The 22,109-nt window shown below is 40.9% G+C and overlaps 2 protein-coding genes across 13 annotated transcripts in view; one reads left to right on the top strand and one right to left on the bottom strand.

Moving 5' to 3' along the window:
- The window catches only part of LOC106629451 (uncharacterized), a 41,889-nt gene extending 29,205 nt beyond the window's left edge, over positions 1–12,684 (bottom strand). For 7 of the 9 annotated variants that reach the window (XM_074532854.1, XM_074532853.1, XM_074532858.1 and 4 more), the window contains exons 1-3: positions 12,531–12,653; positions 11,691–11,899; positions 9,404–9,606 (exon numbers count right to left, since the gene is read on the bottom strand). The gene's annotated coding sequence lies outside the window, so the exon portion shown is untranslated. Of the gene's footprint in view, positions 1–9,403; positions 9,607–11,690; positions 11,900–12,530 lie in introns of all 9 variants that reach the window. The other 2 variants (XM_074532855.1, XM_074532859.1) reach the window with 2 other exon arrangements.
- Positions 12,529–22,109, top strand: part of RFX3 (regulatory factor X3) — a 104,874-nt gene continuing 95,293 nt past the window's right edge. Inside the window, exon 1 of one of the 4 annotated variants that reach the window (XM_074532849.1) lies at positions 12,529–12,952. The gene's annotated coding sequence lies outside the window, so the exon portion shown is untranslated. Of the gene's footprint in view, positions 12,953–13,001; positions 13,260–22,109 lie in introns of those variants that run through there. The other 3 variants (XM_014267957.3, XM_005488271.4, XM_074532848.1) reach the window with 3 other exon arrangements.

Here is a 22,109-nt window from a genome sequence, read left to right as displayed (position 1 = left end):
TCAGGGATCTAGAAGTAAAGGACATGGTAAAGGCCAAGTAGTCAATACCCTCTTCACCTCAGTCTTAAGAGATAAAGCTATTCCAGTTCACTAAGACCTGTGGTGGTTTGACCAGGAAGAAGTGGGAATTCTGGGAAGCTGTGGTCAAACCAATGAAGGTTTTGAGTTTGAGACTGGCACCTGGTGTAGCCAGTGGGGTTTGGACACACCTCCGAGAATACACAGGGGTTAAAAAGCAGAGCTTCGGCCCTGGGAAGCTCTCTTGGGACGTCGCGGCGAAGAGGTCAGATCTCTTCCCCCGTCCAGTCGCTGCTGCTGGGCGGGGGAGGGGCAGCCATGCGGTAGGCCCGGGGCCTGGACAGAGATGGGGGTGAGAAGGCCCTCAAGGATGGAAGGGTGGAGGAGCCCCAAGAGACATCGGGCAGCCATTCCCCCCCCCAGGAGGGAGAGAGAGGGAGAGTCGGCGAGACGGAATGTGATAGCAGCCGGCCCAGGAGGAGAAAGGGGGGAGAAGGGTGCAGCCCGGCCGGCCGCAGCAGCAGCACGTGTGGGAGTATCATCGTTCTGAGATAGACAGAGACTGAAAGTTTTAACCCCTTTCTTTCATGATTGGGGCCTTGCAAAAATGCTAATCCTCCTCGAAGCTGAATGAGAAGGGAGATAAGAGATGAGATGAGATAAGATGAGACAAGGACCTGGCCCGAAGAACGTGGAGATGATTGAATGGGGAGAGATGATTTGGAGTGGCCTTTTGGCTGGACTTTTCTTGTGGCCATGGACTCAATTGTTCCTGTGACACAGAGACTGCATTTAGGGGGAGGCAGTGCCTCAGAACCAGGAGGGTTCATCGTGAGGACCCCCGGCCCCAGGGGGTTGGAAAAATATGGGGGGGACAGATGTCCCAAAGCAGAGACTGTGCCTTTTTGGAGTGAGACAAGGCATCCTTGAAAGACAACCCTAAAAGCAGCTCTGGTCCATGCGTCAGTGGTGAGAGCACTGGGCATGGAAGGAAGATGTCACAAGCGGCAAAAGGACTTTTTTTTCCGGGCGGTGCCGAAGTGACAGGGAAGCACACGAGGTTTCAGTGTGTTTCCAGGGGAAGCCTATGGAACAAGAAGGACTCCTTTCCTCTTCATGAACTGAAGTTTGAGTATACTAAAGTGTGGTGCCAGGCTGGGCAGTTGGGTGTTTTGGGAGAATGTATCGGATTGGGAAAGTCAGGTAGTGGGGAGGAGGAAAGTGGTTTTTGTAAGGTTTTCAATTTTTTTTCTTTTCCTTATGGTCTTTCCCTATTTTCCTGTAGTTTAGGTAATAAAGTGTTCTTTATGTTTAAGCTAAAGCCTGTTTTGCTTATTCCTGGTCACATCTCACAGCAGACACCAGGGTGAGGGCATTTTCATGGGGGGCACTGGCTCTGTGCCAGGCTCAAACCATGACAAGACCACAGAGAAAGACTGGGGCAAGGAATACTTATCCTTGGTGGAGGAAGAGCAGGTGAGAGAACATTTAAATGTCATTAATATGACTTGATATTCATGCATTCACAGGACCTGACAGGTTGTGCACAAGTGATAAGGGAATTGGCCCTTGTCTTTGTAAGGCCACTCTTGAGTATCTTTGAAAGGTCACTGCAAATGGGAGAAGACTGGAAAACAGCAAGAGCACAAAGGGGATTAATAAAACTACAGATTTATCATCTTCACTTCAATCCCAGGCTCAAAGGGTTATGGTAGATTGCACAAATACCACCTAGTGTGGAGTGGTCACTACTGATATGCTACAGGAACTGACACTGAGTCCACTATTGTTTAACAATTGCATTAAGGGCCTAGAAGTGGTGGGACAAGAGTGCAACCTTAGAAAATTTGCAGATGATACAACACTGAGATGAGTGCTGCTATGCAGATATATCTGGGCAGGCTGGAGAAATGGGTCAACAGAAACATCAGGGAAAATGCCAAGTCTTGCACTTGGAGGAAAATAACCCTCTAGGTCACCACAGACTGAGGACCGATGAGCTGGAAAGAAGCTTTGACCAAAAAACATCTGGAGGACCTGGAGGATGAGCAGACCATGAGGCAGCATAATGCATTTACAGCAGAGGCCAACAGCCTCCTTGTCTGCATCAGGAAGAGTGTTGCCAGCAGCCAGGGAGATTTCATCTTTCTCTGCTCAGTCCTGATGAGTACTGGAGTACTGATGAGTACACCTGAAGTACTGTGCACAGTCCTGAGTTCTCCAGCACAAGTGAGACATGAACATATTGGAGTGAGTCCAGCAAAGGGTCACAACGATAAAGAGATTGAAGCATCTCTCACTGAAGGAAAGGCTGAGAGTGCTGTGTGTGGAGAAATCTCAGGGAGATCTTATCACTGTATGTAAATAATCGGATAAGCAGAGTAAAGACAGAACCGGGGTCCTCTCAGCTGTCCCCAGTGACAGAAGAAACAACAAAAATCAAAGTACTTAAAATTCCTTTCAAAAATAAGAGGAAAGTGTTTTTTTTTACGGTCGGGTGACTGATTGAAGGCTGAATGAGTGTGACTGTGAACAGGCTGCTCAGAGAAGTTGTGAAGTCTCCATCCCTAGAGATAGTCAAACTTAGTTGGATACACAGCCCTAAGCAACGTGCTGTGGCTGATTTGTTCTGGGCAGGGGTGGGATTCCAGAGGTGCCAACTAGCTTTGATGCTTCTACAGTTCTGGAGCTAGAACCTCATTTAGACCCAATGGTAGCATAGCACAGTAATAGGAACAAAGACTGGACACACTGTGCTAATGTCAATATTTTCTCAACAAGAAAGAACAGGATCTGAATTTGTATTTAGAAAGCACAAGGGCACATGGAGTAGATGTGTAGTCTTTGATTCTATATATCACATGCTTTAAGAAAACAAGACAGCACCTCAGAAAATAAAAAAAAAAAAGAGGGTTTTGCCTTAAGAGGGATGAAACCCAAAATTAGTTTCTGCCCCTGTCTTCTAATGGCAGTCTGTGTCCCTTTTTTTGACCATTCACCTTGTGCCTTGAGTCTTGGCCTTTGCCATTCCTAGTTGCTGTGGCAGAGCACATGATATCCTGGGCTCCCTTGTGTTGACTTACCTGCTGTGCTGCCATACCATGCTCCTGACTGGCAATCCTGTGACCCAGCAGCCTGGAGAGGAAGCTCTGCAGTCACAGGATGTCCCTGCTTACCCTGGCCCTCAGTTACCCATCAGATGGTATGGTCCTGCACAGCCCAGGGTGGCTTGCTCAGGAAACTGATGTGATGCTCTTAGTAAGGAAGGATTTCACGCCCACGTTCTTCAAAAAACTAGAGCTTGTTTCACCCCTTCAGTTAGGAGCCAAGGCTATGGAGCAGGCTTGCTGGTTGCACCTGCCCTGATTATCAAACTCTCACAAATAGTACTTCTGCTCTTCCCGCCTCCTGCTGCTTTAAACAAGCACGAGGCAGCCCAAGTCCCCCATCAGCCTCCTGGGGAAGGTCTTTTGGGCACTTGCAGCCCACGCTGCTTGACCACCATTGCTGTGACAGACCTGAATAAAATGCCTCCATTTCAAGCCCTACAGCCACCAGTCGGGCGCACAGACTGCCTTGTTCTGCTGTAACATCAGCTTCCAGGAGAAGTATCACAGACTCTGAAATGAGCAGGAGAACCCCACAGAGCTGCAGTCAAGTAATGGGACTCTACCTATGTGTAATGGCACATACATTTTTTGAGTCTTTCTACCTTATTTTAATTTTAGATGCTACTAAAAAGAAAATAATTAGAGCCCAAAATAGCAACGAATTTTAAGCTTTAGTATGTAACAGATTTTGAATTTGACAGATTTGATTGTACAGATTAGGAAAGACATTAAAATATACAGAATAGGCTTGAATAAATGTTTTCTCCAGGCTCACTGCAATGGGTAAAAAACTCTAGTGGAAAACTGTACATATTTATACCAAAAGAAGGCTATAATGCCCTTGACTGTACGCCACAACTCCCACTGCATTTTCATAACATTGTATGTGTTTGGTTCGCTGACTCAACATACAAAGCTTTATATCACAAACAAGGGCAGTTATTTACAGGTGCCAAGCCTACTAGAAGACCCTAGATTGATCTACTCTAGCCCAGTCAGTGAGGAAGTATCCCCATTTGACTTCAGCAAAGGAGCCAAATCTATGTAAATAAGTGGATGATTTGGTTTATAATTGTATGCCGAATTTAAATTAAGATCTTCTAGGCATATGTTCTTCCAGGTGGATATTTGTATTAGAGAAGGTCTCTACTACTCTTAAATTTCATCTGCAGTATCACCCACTCATGGAGTAGGCAGTAGAGTTCTCACAAATAGTACTCTGTGCTGCATTCATTTACTACTTCATGTAGTCTGAAAGTTGTTTTTCTGGAAAGGGCAATGCTCACTTGGTGTTCAGCAGTTACGAAGTCCAGCCACACTGTGATGAAGGCAAGGACTTGTACTAACTCTGCTGGACACCAGTGTGCAGAAAGTGGCAATTAATTACTTTATCTTTTGTCACTGTCTGTAATATATTGATTTAATCAGAACAGATCAAGAGAATAATTCCATCCACCCATGCAAAGATTTTTCTGTCATTGTATTTGAGCATAAAGAAGAAGTTTTAAAGCCTCATCTATGGCCAGCCAGCTAGATGAACACCTCTGGTGTCTGTACAAACACCACTGCTTAGACTCAGGCCCTGTGTCACATATCACCACACCTACAAAAGTCATCAATTTGGCACCATTCCCTGACATTGAAAATTTGGAGCGAAATTGTTTTTTGCAGCAATTGTTTAAATTACTACCCCAACTCTGGTTAAACAACTAAAAACCCCCTGAATTCTATTATCAAAGGAATTTCTTTCAGGATTAGGGCTGAAAATTTTTGTAATTTTCTGAAAAGAAATACAGATTCTCAGTGGTTTCTATAATCTCAGGTTTTGCATGGCAACCAAACAAATCTGTATTTCTTTAGTTCAGAAACAATGTGGCATAATATATGACTACTAAAAGTATTTCACGTTTTTAATATCAGATACTGAAGAAAAACAAATGTCTTATACTGCACCTGGGTTGTTTTTACTCATTATAACAGGTAGAAGTGCTCTAGGAACATATCTCAATATAATTTTAAAAATAATTACAGACACTTCTGTGTATGATACCAGTTTATTAAAAACACAGTGCAGCCAAACTCTAAGCAACTTTAAATCACATAAGCACAGAATCATTAGGTTGGAAAAGACTTCCAAGATCATTGAGTCCAACCTTTGATCTATCACCACCTGGTCAACTCAACCACAGAACTTAGTGCCACATCTGGAAATTTCTTGAAATCCTCCAGGAATAGTGACTTCACCAAGTACCTGGGCAGCCCATTCCAATGCTTAACAACCCTTGCAGTGAAGGAAGTCCTCCTGATGCCCAACCTGAACCTCCCCTGGCACAGTTTGAAGCCATTTCCTCTTGTCCAGTTACTTGTTGCCTGGGGAAATATGTCAACTCCCACCTGGCTATACTCTCCTTTCAGGCAGTTGTAGATAGTGACAGGTCTCCCTTAAGCCTGCTTTTCACTTGCCTAAACAACCCCAGCTCCATCAGCTGCTCCTCACAGAACTTGTGCTCCAGACCCCTCCCCAGCTCCACTGCCCTTCTCTGGACATGCTCCAGCACTTTCATGTCTTTCTTGGAGTGAGGGGCACAGGATTTGAGGTGTGACCTCACCAGTGCCCAGCACAGGGGAACAATCCCTGCCCTGCTCCTGCTGCCACAGCATTGCTGGCACAGGCCAGGATGCCATTGGCCTTCTTGGCCACCTGGGCACTGCTGGCTCATGCTCAGCTGCTGTCACCAGCACCCCCAGGGCCTTTTCCTGGGGCAGCTTTGCACCCTGCAGCCTGTGGCACTGCCTGGGGTTGGTGTGAACCAAAGGCAGGACCTGGAAACCTTGGCTCATGATCCAGCCTGTCCAGATCCCTTTGAAAAATCTTCCCAATCTCCAGCAGATCAACACTCCCACCCAACTTGGTGTTGTCCACAAACTTACTAAGGCTACACTTGACACCCTTGTAAAGGTCACTGATGAAGATACTACACAGAACTGGCTCTAGTACTGAGCCCTGGGGAACACCACTGGTGACTGGCCACCAGCTGGATTTAACTCCTTGCACGACCCTCTGGGCCTGGCCACCTGGCCAGATTTTAACCCAGTAAACAGTGTACCAGGCCAAGAGACGGGCTGCCAGCTTTTACAGAAAAATGCCATGAGAGACAATATTGAAAGCTTTGCTAAAGTTCAGATAGACAACATCCAGGAGCTCTTCCATCATCCATTAGGCAGGTCGTCTGGTCTTAAAAGGGGATTGCGTTGACCAAGGAGGACCCGTCTTTCCTAAATCCCAGCTTGCTGGGCCTGATCCCCTGGTTGTCCTGTATGTGCTGAGTGATTACAATCAAGACAATCTGTTCCATAACCCTCCCCAGCAGTGAGGTCAGACTCACCAGCCTGCAGTTCCCCAGATCCTTCTTACAACCTTTTTTGAGGATGAGCATCATGTTGGCCAGCCTCCAGGTCTGAGACCTTCCCAGTTAGCCAGAACTACTGGTGGAGAATTTCTTGGTGAGTGCTTCTTCCAGCTTCTTCAGTACCCTTGACTGAATTCCATCCAATCCCATAGAATTCTGAGTGTCTAAATAGCTCAGTACTTCATCATGTATTGCAGAAGATCTGGCTGGTTGCCCTCAGGATGAGTCTTACTGTTAAAGACTGAGGCAAAGAAGACATTGAGGACCTCAGCCTTTTCCTCATCCTTGGTGACAATGTTTTCCATGCCCATTAAAGGATGGAGATTTTCCTTGGCCTTCCTTTTGTTGAGGTATTTATAAAACCACTTTTTATTATCTTTCACAGCAGTGGCCAGATTGAGTTCTAGTTGAGCTTTTGCCTTTCTAATTTTCTCTCTACATGTGCCAATGACATCTTTGTACTCTTCCTGAGTTACCTACTTCTTCCAAAGGTCATAAATCCTCCCTTTTTATCTCTAAGTTACTAATTATACTGAAAATACTGATTAACACGTCAAGCTTCTGAATTATCCATGGATGTGATACTACAGCATTTTAGTTCATACTGAAGCTCATACACTGTCAAGGCAAATCTATTACACTCTGTAATATGCTTTGATTCCCTTCATGATGCCATTTTCATACATACAAACTTCATACAGCATTTCAAAACAGTTTCCAATGTAACCCATGGAAGGTGCATTCCATGAGTTTACATAACATGTTTAATTTGCTAATGCAGATGCAAGTGCCTCAGCTCAGTGATTAGGCTGCACCCACTTAAGTCCACCAGTGCATAGCAAGCACAGAGGTAGGAGCAGAAAGCTCTCAGTATGCACAGCTTATGCCATACCCTGCAATGCTTTTCATGCACATAAAAGGCTAGGCGTCATCAGTTTTACACATGCTCTTTATGATCAGCATTTATGATTGGTTCTTGCAATCTTGCCCCTTCCTCATTCCTGTAAATGGTGTATTGCCCATGACTTGTGTCTCGGAATTATCAACAGTGGGCCACAAAGAAACCTACAGAGAATCCAGGAAAGTGCGCTGCTTGTAAAACTGTGTGGACACAGTTCATAGTACAAGGAAGACACCAAATTGATGGTCAACTAGTGATGTCTCATCAGCCACTGATGAGAGGACCAGCAGCAAGGACAAAATATAATTTAAGAAAATCAAGTATTTTCTATGTGGAAAAGGTATCAACTTATCCTCATCAAAACCCAGGACTTGCAGAGCAGCATAGCAGTATAACAGAATGCCTAGGCAACCCTAAAGTGTACTGAGTCTCCAGCCCAACAAAGCAGTGAGGCCATCTGTTCCCATCCCCAAGGTCAAACATGCAGACTGCACAGGCATTTGTGTCAGCAAAGGAAAAGGTGTCTTAGTTCCTCAACTATCTGGTACAGATCGATAGAGGAATCCTGATGTACCTGAATGATTAGCAAGGGAGGTGGCTGTCCCCCTGTACTCTGCTCTAGTGAGACTCCACCCGAAGTACTGCATCCAGCTCTGGAACCCTTGGTAAGACATGGACATGAAAGGACATGGAAAAGGAAAAGACATGGATCGATTGGAGCAGGTTCAGAGGAGGGCCACACGACTTAGGGCTGGAGCACCTCTGATATAATGAAAGGCTGAGAGATTTGGGGTTGAGCAGCCTGGAGAAGAGAAGGCTCTTGGGAAATATTATTGTGCCCTTTTAGTACTTATAAAGGGGACTTACAAGAAAGATTAACACAGACCTTTTAGTAGGGACTGTAGCGATAGGACAGGGGTAATGGTTTTAAGCTTAAGAAAGGTATACAGATTAGATATTTGGAGGAAATATTTTACAATGAGGATGGTATGCATGGCCAAAATTTTCCCAGAGAGCTGGTGGATGCCCTTGAACCATTCAAGGTCATACTGGATATGGATTCAAGCAACCTGATCTAACAGGAGATGTCCCTGCTCACTGCAGGGGCGTTGGACCGGATGACATTTGTAGAAGTCCATTCCAACGCAAAATATTTTAGGACTGTGATTCTATGACATTCTAGGATGCTAACTGAAGAAGAAAAGTAAACAAAAAAACCCCATATACTGTTCGTGCAAACTCCAAGGAACTGACCCTACAGACCAAGACAACTTCACCTAACCCTATACAAATATCAAAATATTAGTAGGCATTTGCAGAACATGTACCACATATAACTGGTATGCAGATCACCAAGTAAGAGGGAATATTCCCTCCATAAAGAGACTAAGCAGAAAATACTCAAGAGACGAGTGACTTGTTACGGCTCTAAGATAGCAAAAGAGAAAGATTGTTATATGTCCTACTGTTTACCCGAAAGGTAAGGAATAACTAAGTAACTAACTTAGGTAGAATTGTTTAGCCTTCTTTATATTTACAACAGTATCCAAAAGAATCATGCCAGGCAAGCAATTGGACATTGGAGTGTCTGGATCGGCCTAAATTGCCTATCCTTTAACATCAGCATCTATACATGCCTCCTTTGCCTCTTTCCCCCACATCATGAGCACCCTTAAGAATGAAAATCACACAAATCAACAGGACTAGAAAGCAAAAGGGCTTGTTTCCTCATATAACAGCTTCCAGATGGTTGGCAATTCTTGATGAAAGATATTGCAAATGCAAAGTAAACTTACATGAGTTTATGGGGTGACTAGCGAAGTTTTTGGAAAAGACTCTCTGATATAGATAAAAAGATTATCACGCAGAGTTCAGAAAATCATGAAAATGGAGATAGGTTGGCAAAGTTAAATAAGCAAAATGCACTTATGCTTCTTATTGCACTTGTCAAGGCATTAACTTACACTACTTTGTCCAGTAAGTATATCCATGGTCTGAATCAGTTGGATTGCTCTTACACACTTTTCCTTAGTACTTTGGATTGTCTTCGTACTGCTTCATAAGACAGATAGCTACTGTGTTCTGTGGCAGGAATGACTTGTGGTACGTTTCAGAAATGCAACAAATGGCAGAATGTATCTGAAAACCATTTGGAAATGCAAACAACCTATGAAATGGACATAAATAAAAAAAGGGCAATGTTATACAAAATTACTAGACAGGCTAATTATGACTTAATAGGAAACAAACTGTGTAAGATTCTGTGCTTCAAAAAAGTTCTGAAAGGATAGCAATGTAGCTCTGTTGAAAATAAAACACTTAAAGTATTATAAATCTAGTATGAAAAAAAAGGAATTAATAGGAATTAATAGGAACAAGAAATGGGAAAGTCTTCCATTACCATTTGCAACATACAAGATTGCAGTAGAAATTCCTGCATATGACACCAGTTATTTTTTCAGAGGTGTTGAAGATTTGAATCTGGCAACAGAAAGTGATAATTTTCAAGGTACACAAGCAACTTCTGTCCAACCATCTTTTAGTAAAAAACATTCATTACATTCTGATTGTTCCTTATCCATGTAAAAAGGTATAAAATTACTTTACTATGCAGCATATTCTGCATCTAAACATAAAACACAAGGCTTTGAGCAACACAACCACTTTTAATCAACACTGCTTTCATATTTAAATTTGGCAGGTTGTTTAATGTCATTAGTTACAAAAATTCTATGAAGGGACTGAATGTTTTAGGGATTGTCTTGCAGCGAATAACTGTTGTATAAATTTAAAAAAAAGTCTTCATAAAAAATGAAGTCTTTGATAAAGATCAAATTGATAAAATGCTAGGATACAAATTTGCAGAAATTTATTTGAAATTTATTTTATTTGAAAGTATACACTTCCCTTTAACAAAGAAATTGATCATTTTCCTATAGACTGAAATGTTGCCATAAATTCAAATATTCACTAATATACTGGCCCAGGGAAGATGTATAGTGATATTTATAAGATATTTTAAATTTCTGCCAAGGCCCTGATTTGCTCTTTCCACACATATAGACACATAAAGTTCCATGATTTCAGGAAGAAAATCAACAGCCCAATGCTTTTATCCTCCAACTTTACACATTCACCACAGTTCACCCTACTAAGGTTGCCAAGCACATAACAATGCAAGTGACAATTGACACAACAGAAAATATCCAGAATTAAAATACTTAACATCAATGCTTTCTTTAGCAACATAGATGACATGAATGTTGCTAAAGCTTTACCATGGAATTAGGTCACATCGCTTTAGCAACAGTTTTCTGGTAAAACTACTCAGTATCTGACACCTCTGTTTGGTTTTCCACCAAACCAAATAGTATGAACCTTGTTCATATGAAATTTAAAAATGTATGAAACACAAATCATAAAAGCTTTCCAAGTACAAGCTAAATTAAAGCATCTGTATTTGCTAGATAGAATGAAAGATATTTATCAAAACATCTTTTACCTTTAATTGAATGCATTGCTATATATTTTTATTAAATTAGATTGCTTATAGTTGTGTCTCATTTTCATGTTTTTGAAAAGGTTAGTCATGTGAGGGTGACCTCTTAAAACACCCAGACATCCAATGAGGTTGAAGATCTCAGCTGAAGTTACTAGTTTACCATCTCTCAAAAATCAGGTTCCACAGCAGAAATATTAAGACATAGCTTCAGCTGTAGAAGGGCTTTAAACAGTTTTATTAATTCAAGATTGTTCTGTTATGGATTTAAATCTCTGTCAATCAAGATCTTATTTGTATACACTTAACCCTAATTCCCAGTATTTTTTAGTAAATAGTTGCCATAGCTTAAGATGGTTGCACAGGGCCCTGAAAATCAGAGTGAATCTACTAATGTAAGAGCAATTTCAATTTTTTTCTGTAGGGACAAGTGGAGTAGAATTGGTTGTAGACCATTCCACACAAATGTCAGGTGCTCTTAGCAGGAGGTATTAAAAAGATGGGACTGGTAAACCATAGGTTGGTAGAACATGTGAGGACACAGACCAGTACATAGATAAAGGGGGAACTCCACGGTTTACATGGATTATAGCATTACTGGCAACACAGACTGCTGCCACTGTGTATAAAGCTTCAGAGATACATTTCTGGTTAGTAACAGGCTGCAGATGGCGATGCACAGGGACCACCGGGAGACACAGTAGCAGCCTGCAGACGTAGGGCCACTATACATAGCTTCAACATATACATACCCACTGAAGGAACTTCCTGAGTTTGGCAAGCACTGGGACAGGCCGCCCACCGAGGTCCTGGATATCCCCTCTCGGAAGACATTCAAAACCCACGTGGACACGTTCCCGTGCAACCAGCTCTGGATGACCCTGCCTTGGCACGGGGCGGGGGTAGGGTTGGACTAGATGATCTCCAGAGGTCCCTTCCAACCCTGTGACTCTCTATACACCTGGAAGGAACAGACACAGCCTGTCAGGCGAGCATCCCGTAACCTCATTTAGTGCTAACCTCCCTGGAAGTGTTTAAGGAAAGACTGGACGTGGCACTCAGTGCAGTGTCTAGGTGACATAGTGGTGTTTGGTCACGGATTAGAATCGGCGACCTCAGAGGTCTTTTCCAACCTAATGGATTCTGTGAGTCGGTGCGCCAGCTGGGACAAGGGCCCAACGCACCCACTCGGCCAGAAAGCCACGTGGGCTGAGAGCGGCCACCGGGCACTCCGGGGCCTTGGCTCGGGCCCCGCACAAGTTCGGGGTCGGCAGGGTTGACACGAGGCCACCGGCGAGACGGTGGGACAGGAAAAACGACAAGCATAGCGGCGGCAGCGCTTCCCTTTCCATCGCCACTTGTCGCCGGCGACCCACTCCTCCTCCTCCTCCCCCCTCGAAAATGGCAGCGCGGGCCACGGGCGGTGGGGGAGCAGCCTGTCCGCCGCCATCTTGAGGCGGGAGGGACGGCGGCCGCCGAGCCCCTCCTGCCCGGCCCCCTGCCGGAAGTGGCGTAAGGCGGCCCCCGCGCGGCCACACCCCCCCGCCGGGCTTCGCGCGGTCGCCGCGCGCCCCGCACGGCGCCGGGCCCACCGTGCGCGCTCCCCCCGCGCCGGCCGAGAACCGGGCGGGCGCGTGCCCCGGGCCGGGGCGCCGGGAAAGCCGCCCCGCGCCAGCCGTTACCGCAGGCCCCGCCCCTTCCGGGGCGCTCGGCCGCGCCGCCGCCCCCGCCTCCCTCCGTCCGCCCGTCGGTCCCTCCCTCCCGCTCCCGCTCTCCTTTTGTGAGTTATAGCAACCGTTGCCTTGTGAGTCGAGCGCCATAGTCACCGTAGTCCTGGCGACTGTTACCCATCAACAACAGCCGCTCCGCTCCCGCTCCTGCTCCTCCTCCTCCTGCCGCTGCTCCGCACCCCCTGCCTCACCGTCACCCACCACAACAACAACAACAACAACCGCAGCCGCCGCCAGCAGCAGCAGCGACAGCGGGAGCGCCGCCGCAGCCCGCCCCGGCACAGGTGAATGCGCTCGGCGGGCGCACCCCGGCCCTCCCTCCTCCTTCTCCCTGAGGCATCCGGGCCCGGGCTGCGCCCTCGGGCTGCGCCCGTGTTCGCGGGGCGGCCAGGGGACGCGGAGCTCCCCGCCGAACCCCCGGGGCCCTCTCGGGAGCGCTGTGCGGTCGGGGGGAGAGGGGCGGCGGGCATAGACGGGGGTGTCGGGCGGGGAGCGGGGCCAGCCGCCGTGCGGGCCGAGGAGGAGGAAAGGCTGGGCGATGCCGGGGACGCAGGCACGCTGCGGGACCTCCAGGACAATCGCTGGGATGCGGTGGGTGTGCGTCTGAGTTGGGTCTCGTTTGTACGGGTCGGGAAATGGAGAAATCAGGGAATGCGCTGCGGCCGCAGTCAAAGGTTAATGGCTTTAAACCTGAAAAAAGGCGTAGGGTCGAGAGGAAAGATGCAGTCGGAGACGGATCCTGTAGGACAGCAAGAGCAGGGGTTGATTTCCCCGTTTCACTTAGAGGGGCCTTGTTCTGATTTGATTTGACTACTAAATGACTAAATGTTGCAGGTTTTTGTGAACTTGCTACATCTTTTAATGATACTCTCGTACTATCGATCATATCAACCCCCTTTTATTTTTTGTACTTTCTCTGTGTAATTTTTTCTTTTATTCATAATTAATATTGCAGTTTGGTTTTGCGTAAGCTATATTTTCTTTGTATTGGGAAGTGGGGTTTTGTTTATTCAATACCCCCGCTAATACATAAATAGAGTAGCAGGTTGGGTTTTTTTCTTATTGTACTCGTTGTGCAGGGAATTGTTTTTAAATTATGCTTTCATAGTGACAGTGTAGCATGGAACAGTGCCTGTGTAGGTCTAGTTTATTGCACAGTGAGTTATGTTCATGTTGAGCGAATCCATTTGTTTCCTTAAACTCTCCACGATGAAGGAAATTCAAGACACTGACTGTGGGTTTCAGTGCTAAGCAGCAAAGAAAGGAGGAAAAAACAGTATGAAAAAGAAGTCTGTGTGATTTTCTTAGTGGTACTGCTTTTCAGGAGTACTTTTGTGAAAGAGGGAAGGGGCAGCTATTTACCCCTCAAAGAGATGTAGGAGGACTCATGTTATTAATGAGTATGACTTCCTTCTTAGTTCTAATCCAAAATGCTTGCTTTCTTCATCCATTTTGTGACTGCTTATTAAGGTCTAAAGATTTGTGTCGTCATTGATGTCAAATCATACTTCATATACTTTTTAAATTCTTTGGATGAAGTGAATTTTTGGCATCTTTTATGCCAATGAAACATTTAACATCTTAACATTTCCATACCCACTTCCACTCTCCCCTTTGACTTGTCAAATCATGTGTTGTTTTGGTAGATATGAAGTGGTGACTTATTTATTTCCTTATTTATTTAGTAATATAATTAGGAAAAATAATGCTCTTGTTTTTAATCTAAACCCTACATGTAATTGTGCATACACCTTTTCCATTTTTATATCCTTAGATATCCAGTGTAAGATACAGGAGTTGTCTCACATTGGAACTACCAATGAGAGTGACTGGGGCAATTTTTTCAAGCAGGTATTAACTAAAAGATCTGCTAAGTGGTTAGTGCATTGTTTGATACTGATTTTCCTCAGGGCAAGACATATTGGATCTTTTTTAAAATGTGTTTTAATATTTCATAGTTCACAAGAACTTAGAAAATAAATTATTTTAGATAATGACCAAAAGCCCCTACATCGTCATCTTTTAATTTTTTTACTCCAAGATGAAGCCACTGTGTGCTAATTTTGTAGGCCCTGGTGTAAATAAGTTCTAAATACACTAAGAATTTTCAGTGTGAGTTCTAGTAGGGTATCAATTATATGGCACATCTAAGTCTTCATGAATTTGTTGTTAGTTTCTGTGATTAATTGGTTTTGAAATAATTCCTGGCATCTGTTGTTGTTGAAAAGATGTCAGTTCTGCGCCATACCTTTCTTGAGAAGCTCTCTTAGAGCAGGACAGAATACTGCTCAGGATGGGATTATTCCTGGGTATTGAAATCTGTCTTTGCAGAACATATATCCAGGCCACTGGGTAGCAAAGGAAAGTGTGTGCCTGTGTGTGAGACAAAGTTTCTGTTCTAATTCTTCTGGGTGATGTATACAGGTGTTTCTGAAAAATCATATTAAAAGCACATGTTTTTGTCTAAAACCAATGACCTTTGTAGTGCTATTTGGCTGCATGTTCCTTTGCCAGTGACTACAATTTGGAAAATAATAAAGAAGGTGTAATCACTGCTTTTAATATTATGGACTGCACTGAGAAAAGTATTGACTTTTTATTCTCTCTGAGATACTGCAGTGATCACAGACGACATCTGCATTATACATTCTGATTCCCTAATGACCACAGCTAACAAAATAGTTGGTGTTTGTAATGCTAACTAGTGTTTAAAAATGACATGGCTTGTGATATTTATTTATTTATTTATTTATTTATTTATTTTAAATGTATAGGTTTTCATGACTTACAGAGTGTGACTATCTAGTTTTGTTTCAACATATCCAAACAAAACAGTAAGGATCAGCTGCTCTATTGTGCTACTAGTCAACTAACCTTCATTAGGCTACTTTGAAGAAATCCTTTCAGTAAGATAGTGTAGGTAAAAGAAATCAGTGTCAAATATACTGTCAAAAGCTGTTGAAGATTTTAAAGACATGATGCTTTATTAGATAATTAGGTTCAGCTTTGTTAGCACTATCCCATTTCTTGTTCCTTCCTGACAGGGTATTGTTAATCAAAAACTGCCTAGAGAAATAAATGTTGCACATTATTTCCATTCACTAAACTTTTGAGAAGTCCAGCTGCTTTTGTTTGCTTCTCTTACTTGAAACATAAGCCAGTGGCTATAATGCAATAGTAGTTTATCATTGTAGTTCCTTTTAGTGTTGTAGTTAATTTTTCTCATTTTCATGCTTTAATTTGAAAGGCTTTCTTCCCTCTGAAAATATTCTGTATAAGTTTTATTTTTTACATGCAGTCTTCAACAGCTTACCACCTGCAGGTATGTGTCATGCAGAATGCTTAAAAAATGAATAGGCTTTAAAAATATATATGACTATTAAAATATTTTTTAAAATCATTGTCAGTTGGAAAGACATATGAATGCTCTACAATACAAATAAAAAATAAGCTTTCAGTGGCAATTTAGTATCCTTGTAGTTGGAATTCCATTTCAAAATTGAGCAAAATTGTTAAATTTATGTACTAGAATACAAAAAGAAGAATGTTTTGAATTTATCAATGAAAATTTTTTTTGGTTTTTTTTTTCTTTTGGCCAAAAATTAGGGCTGAAAACTTAATGAGGCTTTTAAAATGAATAACTGAAGTTTAACACCTTTTATTTCAATTAGCCACAAGTTTATTGTCTATGTATTTTGCCTACAGTTGGTTGTCAATCAAAACAATACTTCTCTTTTCTCTCATCTGAGATTTTGATTTTTAGATTTGGCTAAATCTAGTTTGTTAGGGACAGATGGCTGATTTAAACAGGTGTCACTTTCATTCCTTGTGCCTTCTTCCAGAGGTTTACAAAAGAGCTTCCTAAAGCAGATGGTGATCTCCACTTCTGTGATTAGAAAAATGTACTTTTGTAGGAAATTATTTTCCTAGTAACTAGGTGTATTTTAATAGTTTGATGTGTCATACTAGACTTTATGCTTTAATACTTAAAATGTCAGCAGAGTTTTAAATATTTCATATAATACAATAATTTTAATTTTTTGTTTTCTCATTGGACTTTGAAAGGAGATGTGAGTATTTTGGTGTGAAATTCAGCAATTTGAGTGTGTGGATAGCTGTAGACCTAGTAAACATTACTCTTGCAAGACCAAGAGCAGATATATTGCTTGGTGTAACATTTTGTTTCACTGCCTTATCTTTTCTACTTAAAGATTATTTCTTTTTGGAATATTTTTTAATACAAATGAATTACTAGTAAGAACACAACATTAGTGTGAAACAAATGTATGTTTAATTTTATTTTTCTGGCACCTCGCTGTCTTAGCATATCTGCAGGTTTCTTCTAAAATTTTTTATTCAGTAGTTATAATTATCTCAATTACAAAAGATTTTAATAGGGAAGAATGAAATTGAAGTTAGTTTTCTAATAATTTTTCTATATTTTTGTTTCTAAGGACTCCTTTTTTCTTCTTTTTATGTTGACTTTTTTATCACAATGACTGGTGTTTATTGTTAGTTGTTTTCTTTTTCTAGCGGATGCACCAGAGGGTGCTGTGCTATTTGAAATACAAAAAGGAGAGAAAATCCTAAAAGTTTGTTCATTGAAATGCATTGATAAGGCATATAAGACTTGAATAAACATTACTGAAATTTTTACACTTTTCTTTTCTGTGCAGTGCAATATAGCAAACCTACTGTTTTGACAATATTATGTTAAAAATCATAGAGTAAATTGGCTGTTCTGAATCGGATTATGTCTGTGTATGTAGATTCACACACTTAAAACTCAATTTCTGTTCATCAAAAGAAAACATATTTATATGTAAATTATGTCTGTTTAACATATAGCTAAAATTATATAAGCTGTATACTTATTGAAGTACTACATGAATTTATGTGAGGCATAGATGCATTTTGGAGTGACCTTTATTGTATGTTATATTTTTCATTTATAAGTCTATGTTCACATATTATATAGCCAATTTGCTCATATGTGAACTCTTTTTAAAAAATATATTGCTGTATATACAATTTTTTTCCTTTCTCACTGAAGCTCTTCCTAGATGAAACTGAGGTGGGCATGAAAGGGTATGTACTTATGAATTGCAAAAAGGACAGGATGCTTTTCTCCTTCAATCAGTAGTTCTGGGAAAGAAAGCCACCAACCCACCTCCCCCTCACACCCTACCCCCTAAAAAAAACCCCAAAGAAACAACAACAACAACAATCAAAAAACAAAACCTACAAAACAAACAAACAAAAACCCAACAAAAAAGCAAAATAGTGCCTAAACCAGCCGCTGCCTCTACATATTTATAAGTTCCACTAAGTTTCATTCAGAAAAATTCTCTATGGATATACGAACCTGTCAAATTAGAAATTAATTGTAGTAACTTAATTGTAGTTTAGTAATATCTATTTTTTTATCATACCCTATAAAATTAATAAGTTAATATTTTTCCCTCTGTGTAGGTGATTAATGATGTCGAGTAATTTCCTTTTGGAAACATGCGAAAAGACGCAGAGTGTAGCTAGGGTAGTACACCTTAAATTGCTTCATTTTGGACACTGTTGCAAACAATTTAGTTGTTCTACCTGTTCCACTATTATAAGGTGTTTGGTTAGTTAGGAACTTCCTAAAATCAAGAGGTAGTGGGTGGAATATATTGTAAGTTCTGTTTGATAAAGAAATTTCCAATACAAATTTTACAATACAAATTTTAGTGAGACTTGGTAGGTTAATTTCTAGCAATTTAGACTTCCTCTTTGAATATCTAATTTATTTCTAACCTGTCTTCTTTAAATTCTTGCATGACATTCACAGCAATGCTATGAGAATGCCAAATATTGTACATGAATAACTGAAGTATACTTACAGTATTTATGATTTTATTTATTCATCAAAGAGAGGAAAGAGCAATTTAACACTATTTTAAAGGTCATTTCATTCACTTATAGACCCAGTATGTTGAGTCCATCTCAGCTTCTTAGATCATCACTGAGTAAACAATATATTTAGTTATTTCATTTCTTCTTTTTGAAGACTGATTTCAAGTAAGTTTATAAGGTCTTTAAGGCAAGAACCATGTATTTAGATTTTGTTCAGGCTTTGGATGCTGCTGCTGCAACTAATGACTCAAGTCGTGTTTGCTGTTAATGTACCAAGTAAGTAGATTCTCTCTTCTACATTCTCATTATATTTAATCTAACTATGCCTTCTCTTACATACCACCTCAGGGATTATTTTCTAAACTCTGAAACAGTGTAGTTAAATCATGCAACATTGCAAAGTAGAAATAGAAAGAGGCATGTCTGTTAAAAGGTGCAGTATGTCAGTTTGCAGGTGCCATTGACTCAGACTATTCTTCCTCAGTTAAGGTGTTCTGGGGTTTTGGGGTTTTTTTGTCTGATTACTTTTTTATGTGCTGCTAACTGTACATCCTTTATAAGCAACTTTAATAGCATAATAAGATTCTGTGACAGAACTATTTGCAAGACAGTTATTAAGGTTATAGATAGCTATTTATTTATTAAAAATACATTTTTGGCTCCAGTGAATTGTCCAGTTTATGTCTGCTAAATTTTCAGGTGATTTTCTAATACCTTTGGTCTGATTTTCTTCCCCTCTCCCCAAAAGTTCCTAAATCTGGGGTGGGAAGAAGGGAGGATGGCAAGCAGTCTTGCTTATGTATCTCTCTAATCTGACAATGATATTGGAGGTTTATTGAATTTCTGAAGTTTCCTTTCCTAGTGCATTAGATGACTAGGACTGTCAATTTGTACTGTTGTCTTTTGGTGTGATCTCTTGCAGATTATCCACAAAGCATTTTGAAATGTTGCTGTTGTACTGTGTGGCATCATCTTAAGAAAATTAGTCTTATCACTTGAGCTTTTTCTTCCTTGCATCATGGTAGCATTCGGCACTGCAGAGAGCTGGGAATGAAATTAGCAGTGAAACTAACAGAGTTGAATGGTAAAAAGTAACTAGCATTATCTAAAGAGGACTTAATCTATTCATTTTTGGTATGGGGAAAGCAAAAAAAACCCCAAAATAGGTGTAGTTCTCATGCCTTTGGAAGCAGTGATCAATGTCAGGATTTCTGTCTTACATTTAATGTCTCATGAATTTGAAGACTTATTTTCTATTTAACTGCTGCAAAAAGTATTCAAAATTCTCCATCCTAACTGTTTTATTTTCCTAGTAATATACCTGCTGTATTCTTACCTCCTTATTGTTCTGTGGCTTGAGAGTAGATACAATAGAGTTACAGACTTAATGAAGGAAGAGTAAATGTTTCCTACCTCTTGTTTTTGCTGATGAGATGCACATTGTAGTTCTTCCATTAGGAAGGACATGTGGCTATACACAAAGGATTGTTAATTTGTCTTTCTAGTTAATATTTTATATATTGTGTTCATTATTGGAAGTCAGTGTTAATTACTTTGTATCCCAAAGAATTTAGAAGATACAATAAAAAAAAATAACCTTTCTTTAGAACTACTTTCTTTAATTAAACTCCTATTCTTCCTTTTCAATGTTTTTAAGAAAAATAGTTGTTGCATAATTGCCATTTAAAAACTAAATTGTCTCAAAATTTCTGATGGAAAAATCTGGACTAATTTAATGATTATCTGATATGCATTTTACAGTTAAGTTATAGAAAGGTGTTGTTTATATAGTTCAAGAGACTATAACAGTCATTTATAAAATACATTACTTGAAAACTATTACAATGCATGTAAATTATTTCGATTACTTCTATAGGAAAGTCCAGCTGTTTTCAAAGTTACATGAGCCTTGGATAGTGAGGAGCAGTTGAGCTACCTGTATAGTAGCTGATTTATCAAATTGACTGTTAGCTATGATGTGAGTTGACACACTGTGGTAGCTAAGCTTGACAGGTTGAACTATCATATCAACATTTGTATTTGTCTTTAGCTTTAGTTTACTCCTATTTTGTTTTGTCCACTCTATGTTAAATCAATTCAACTGAGTTGCAGTTTGCAGAGGAATTGATAAATAACTCTTCCATATTCATTGTATTGTTTTCCTGTCAGATTTAGTAAATGGAAAAGTGTAGAATCCAGGGTGTTTCTAATTCCTCAGAGTTGAAACTGAGTAATATTAATAGCAATTCCCTGTAACTTCTAGGAAGTTTATTCATTAGACTTTCTGAAAAAAACACGGAAACTCTTCTGTGAGCTACATCATCGTTATAGTTCTTTAGAGAATAGAACCTGCTTAGTGTTAAACCACAGATTTAATGTAATTTAATATAATTATTATTTAATAATAAGTGGAGGTAAGTAGGACAGAAATATAGCTTCATTCCCTTAATTTGTGGAAAAACTTTTGAGCTGCAAGTCTTGATTTTGAAGTGAGGCAAGAGTGAAGTGAGGCAATTAAGATGAGAACACAGCTCTTCATTGTCTCTTTCCAAGTGCTTTCTGATGGAAGGTTGTCCTGAGTTGCTCTGGCTTTCTCTAACTTTGAAACTCCTTTCTAGGGTAAGGAGCACAGTCCTGAGAGGGTATTGCATGGAACAGTAGTGAGCAAGTAAATGTATAGAGAGTTCAGCATGCTGGCTCTGTGGTGGTGTGGAGATGAGAATGGCTTAGGGTTTTGCAAACCTCAGGCTAGTTCACAGAATTTAGGTTTTGTCTCCGAAGTACCCTTTGCTAACAAATTTAAGTCACGCTGAGGAAAGGTTTCTTTGCAGTAAACTCAGAATTAGACATGGTCCTGCAAAGCAATAGCACAATTTATCATGTAAGTAATTATTCTGTCTTATGAAACAGACCTTCCAGTGTTTTAAAAGTTATGGGTTTACACTGATTCAGTTGTATCTGTTTCGTGTAGCAGTTTTTTACTGCTGTTGTTTCAGGTCATTCAGATGGTCAGTTGACAAACACTATAAACTTATGAACTTGTGTGGTCTGGAATATCCAGACTTTATGTTACTGTTTTGTACCATACTTCCTGTGGAGGCAGATTCAAATTCCAGATCTTAAAATTTCCTGCCATGATCTTGATAAGGGGCACTGAGTCAAATTTCCTGTCCTTAATAGGGCTTGAAGGTCTTCAGTATCTTCACTCCTTTAGCCTACTTTACTATTGATTTCTCCTTATTGAATTCTGAAGAAACTGACATTTCTTGAATTCAGGGAAGAGCTGGACACAGGATCATGATTTCAGTGCAGTGACCAACGTTCATGACCTGATGAAGATGGATTCTTAATGCAGTCTCAAAACACTGGTTACAAGTTTGCTTGTCACAAACATATTTCAGGCAACTGAGATGAAGAGAAGTTTTAGGATTACTTTCCATGTGAAAGATTGACATATAAGGGCACCCACTGCTTGATTTCAGGATAAAATACTAGATTATTTGGCTAAGACTTGTAACAACTCAGTGCTGTAAGTCTCAGAAGCTTTTAATG

The sequence above is a fragment of the Zonotrichia albicollis genome, chromosome Z, assembly GCF_047830755.1.
Source record: "Zonotrichia albicollis isolate bZonAlb1 chromosome Z, bZonAlb1.hap1, whole genome shotgun sequence".
Classification (NCBI taxonomy): Eukaryota; Metazoa; Chordata; class Aves; order Passeriformes; family Passerellidae; genus Zonotrichia; species Zonotrichia albicollis.
The sequence above is the reverse complement of the archived record's forward strand: the minus strand, read 5'-3'. Positions and strand labels throughout refer to the sequence as shown.